The following is a 5478-nucleotide window of genomic DNA, read 5'->3' as shown; positions in this document are numbered from 1 at the left end:
TCAAATCAAATCCATCCGAGTAAGACAATCAATCTGGGTAAAACTAATAAACATGTAGAGAACTGTTGGCAGGTCTTTAAGTAAACAAATGATATACGACCAAGGGCATGACTTGTTGGATCCATTGGAATCTTCTCATGCACACATGACATAGTCTGGTGCAAATTGCATATTATAATTAGTCCTTTTGGAGTTATGGCACAATGTAGGCTGCAAAGTCTGTCTTGGAAAATGACCAGATACATGGAGTTGAAAATGTATTTAGCTTTGGAGTTTTAGATGCTTTATTTTTTGAACTACATGGCCCCTGGATTAAAGATTTATTTTGTGTATGCCCCATTAGCTGAAATGCACAACAATTTGTTTCTTTATTCTTTGCCTTTCATGTCTATAAATATGTTACTAGAAGTGAACAATTTGAATTTTGTATCCTTTGCCTTGACCATGTCTAGGGCTCAGAAATAACTTTGCTCCAACCAAGGTTTTTTCAATAGAGGGCGTGTTCTCACATCATACGATGGTAAACAAATTGAGGGGACGTAATAACTCATTTTTTACTGAGTTTACGTAGTTATAGCAATAGATCGAGTAGAAAATCCATTTCGAGATTGAGTTTACCCAGTTCCACGCACAAAGGCAAGAGCAGTTCAAGTATCAGTAGTGACCAATTGTAGTGACCTTAAAGTGGTGTACGAGTTTTCCGATAGCAAAGCAAAAAGTGAAAGTATGTTATTTTTGCAAGGTTCAATTCCCTAATCTGAAATTTACAGTGAGTGTAGCTTTTTTTATTTGAAGGTCAAATATTTACAATGGGATGGTCTGTTATAGCCTAGCCTTAGTACATAAGACCTATTCTTTATGAATGACAAGGTTCTTGTTCATATAATGCATGTTGAATAATGTGTTAGTCATGAAAAATCCTAAAAGGATGCTTTATAATATTTATATTGATATGCACAAAATGCATTGTTATTCTTTTGGAATAGTCTGATGATCCCTGCATAGTCTATGCATTAGAGAGTGCTACTTTTTCAACCTCAGGGAATGACATCAAAATTGTTTGGTGCTTTAGTGTATGAAACATGTTAGCCCTTAAGTACATTTTATTTGAAGGTTGAATATTTACAAAGAGATGATTTGTTATAGCCTAGCCTTAGTACATAAGACCTATTCTTTATGAATGACAAGGTTGTTGTTCATAAAACGCATGTTGAATAATGTGTTAGGCATGAAAAGTCCTAAAATGATGCTTTATAACATTTATACCGATATGCACAAAATGCATTGTTATTCTTCTGGAACAGTTTGATGATCCCTGCATACTCTATGCATTAGAGAGTGCTACTTTTTCAACCTCAGTGAATGACATCAAAATTTTTCGGTACTTGAGTGTATGAAACATGTTAGCCCTTAAGTACATTTTAAGGACACCTGTATTTTAGAGTTTATGTTTCATATTCTATCCTTCCCAAGATCTTGCATCACCTCATTTTGATAAAGTAACTTTTTTTTCTTCCAACATAGATGTTTACTGATGGGGTCTCATAAAACATCATAATAACAACTGAAGACAAGACAATCAATCAACAGACAACCCTAAGAACCAAGACTGCTCATCAAAAGAATAACACACATGCATAATTTAAATATGTAAGAGATCTAGAAATTCAGTTATCATCTGCATTTTTTCTTAAAATCATTGGGATGTATCAAATTAGAACCACATACTTTTAATTCTTATGACAGTTCGTTTTCTAAGTTCATATTACCAACCTTTTTGAGATTGCTTATGAGAGAACAACACCTTCATTCCTCAATACTCTAAATAAATAGTAAGCAGTGGTTAATTTCTTAGCTTTGATGAGCTTTTCAATTAGGGCAACATAGATCTTTGTGTTTGAGACAATTTTAAACTTGAAAAGAAGTCATTTGAAAACATCTTCACTCTCATCCCCTTCTTTAATGAGGGTATCGACAAGCACTGATAAAGATGAATCATCTGCATTCTTCCTCCATTGAACATCTCATCCAATGCTTTGCATAGTTCTGACTCAGATGGACTGGACTCAAGCAGCCTCTGCGTCACAAAATTGATATTAATGCCACTACGAATGCAACTTTTTAATCAAATCAATCATATATATCCATTTTTAAAAGATTGGGGAGAAAACAATTTAGATTTGATACATTATCATGTCAATCCAAATTTTCCTTATTTAATAGTCATAAGCATTGTAATACTTTAAGCTTTTATGGTTGTTATTTGGTGTAGTATGATCCGGATTATCCACAATATTATATTCATCATGTCGACGTTTCGAACCCTAGAGGGGGTCCATCATCAGGACCAAAAAATGGTAGATTATGAATAATTGTTCTTTGAGACAAGAATCCTCTGACTAGCGTATATATAAGCCTAATTGATCCTAAATAGTGAAATCTGACTTAACATACATACATTAGTTTTATTTTTATTTATTTCAGTTTTAATTTATTTTTGTTTTAATTATATTTATTATAATTATTTTAAGTAAATTAATTATTAATTAGTTTAGTTAATTAATTAATTAATTTAATTGATTGATTGATTAATTAATTAATTAATTAATTTTATAATTCTTGTTTTGATGATTTTATATTAATTAATTAATTTATAAATTTTGTTTGGATGATTTTATATTTCTTTTTTCTTTTCTTTTATATGTTAATTTTATTTTTAATTGATGATGATGATGACGATGATGGTTAACGTCCATTGAGACCAAACATTGGTCTATCAGACCAATGTTAATTAATTAATTAATTAAACCCTAAGAAATTAATTTATAGATAAGTAACTTATTTAATTAATAAATTAATAAATAAATAAATTTAATAAATTAATAAATTGATTAAATTAATTTATAATTTTTATAATTTTCCAAATGTTAATTTTATAAAACTAATGTTACTATAATCTATGGTCATTAGAATAAATTTATTTTGTTATATTGGTTATTATTAATTAATTTTAATTATTAATTAGTTTTAATTAATTAATTAATTAATTTTATTTTATTTTTATTTTTATTTTGGGGAGAAACTAGTGATACTAAGTTACAAAATATTTGGAGGGATTTATTTGTCTAATGAGGGGAAGCCAGTTTCCACTAATCTCGCTCCCATTGTCCCTGTTGAGGTTTTGAGGAAATTTCATGATTTCGATGGCCTCTCTGATTTTCCTCTTTTGATAATGATCCTCTCTTGCAATGATTTTGGCGTCTTCTAAACATACATGATGTTTGGTTTTGGATGAGTGTTCCGCAAGGGCTGATGTACGGGATATTAGCCCTTGCAGAACACTCATCCAAAACCAAACATCATGTATGTTTAGAAGACGCCAAAATCATTGCAAGAGAGGATCATTATCAAAAGAGGAAAATCAAAGAGTCCATCGAAATCATGAAATTTCCTCAGAACCTCAACAGGTACAATGGATCGAGATCCTCGTTACACAAATAAATCCCTCCAAATCTTTTGTAGCTTAGTATCACTAGTTTCTCCCCAAAATAAAAATAAAAATAAAATTAAATTAATTAATTAAACTAATTAATAATTAAAATTAATTAATAATTACCAATATAACAAAATAAATTTATTCTAATGACCATAGATTATAGTAACATTAGTTTTATAAAATTAACATTTGGAAAATTATAAAAATTATAAAATAATTAAATAATTAAATAATTAAATAGATTACTTATTTATAAATTAGTTTCTTAGGTTTTAATTAATTAAAAATAAAATTAACATAAAAAAAAAGAAAAATAAATATAAAATCATCCCAACAAAATTTATAAATTAATTAACTAAACTAATTAATAATTAATTAATTTAAAATAATTATAATAATTAAATTAAAATAAATTATAAGTCGATAAAATTAATTAATTAATTAAATTAAAAGAAATATAAAATCATCAAAACAACAATTATAAAATTAATTAATTAATTAATCAATTAAAGTAATTAATTAATTAACTAAACTAATTAATAATTAATTAATTATAATAATTATAATAAATAAAATTAAAAATAAATAATGAAAACAAAAATAAATTAAATCTGAAATAAATATAATAATAATAAAAATAAAACTAATATATGTAGGTTAATTCGGCTTTCACTATTTAGGATTAATTAGGTTTATATATACGCTGGTCAGAGGATTCTTCTCTCAAAGAACAATCATTCATAATCTACCATTTTTTGTCCTGATGATGGACCCCCTTTGGGGTTCGAAACATCGACATGATGAATATAATAATGTGGATAATCTGGATCATACTACACCAAGTCATAAACATTATTCAATCGGGAGCAAATGAACTTCTAACTAAATGCAGATCATATCATCCTTTGTTTGAATGTCATTAGTGTTCAAGTTACAAAAGCTTCTATCCAACGAATAACATTATATCCCAATCTAGGAAAAGCATTTAGATTGAAACATTTTCATTGAAAGAAATTTGTACTTCCAAAGACATCATTTATAATAATATGCCAGATTTGTTTACAGGTGGTTGACATAATTTTTATTTTTGTTGGCTCGACCCATTGGGATTAGAACTTTGACTCTCATGGTTTACGTAATACTTCATAACACGGCGATCGCCAATTGAGTAGCCCCCTGTGGACTAAGTGGTTGACATATTTTTAGATTAAGAATTGCAACCTGATTTCCAATGTAATCTTAAATCAACAAGGATCAAAACCTTGGGTTGTGAGTTGTTACTTTGTGGTTGGTATGGAGCACCACCATGTAAATTTGATAGAAGCACCTTCTCTCCTAAATTTGGAATTCATAATTCTAAGTAAGTCAAACTGAATTAAAAAGTACCTATTATGGAAAAAAACTTATTTGGCCAACAATATTTCCTAATCCTAGAACTGTTAATTTTAGAACAATAATTAATACTAAAAAGTCATGAGAACAATGTATGCATAACTAGAGGAATGTTGTGCACCATGCTCCTTCCTTAACTATTGTGCCTCTCCTCTTACTTGTTATCCCATTGCTGAAACACACCATCTACTATGGGGGAATGACTGAGAAGCAAAAGATACTTTCTAACAATAGTGTCTCAATGAAAGGTATATCCCTCAGTGATAACATCTAAGTGGAAGGTAGAACTAACTTTTTTCACAAAGTGGTTGTTAAGGAGATTGACATCAATGTAATTAATTATTGATTACCATAAAAGAGGTAAATAACAAGTCCAATAAATATTTTTGGCCCTGAAAGCATGGGTAGGAAAGGATGTTGTGTGTGAAAAGCTTTACTTCTTCCAAAATGTTTTTTACTATTTCTGAACTTGAATCTACAAATACAAATATTCTTTTGATAAAAAATTGATCTTGAGGGACTACTTGAGGTTGTCCTGCATTATAAATAGCTTGAAGTTTTTAGTTTATATTACATAACATTTAAATCTT

This window comes from Pinus tabuliformis, chromosome 1_2, assembly GCF_031772625.1.
Source record: "Pinus tabuliformis cultivar Carrire ecotype Pingquan chromosome 1_2, CPIR1, whole genome shotgun sequence".
In the NCBI taxonomy this organism is placed as follows: domain Eukaryota; kingdom Viridiplantae; phylum Streptophyta; class Pinopsida; order Pinales; family Pinaceae; genus Pinus; species Pinus tabuliformis.
Note: the sequence above shows the minus strand (reverse complement) of the source record.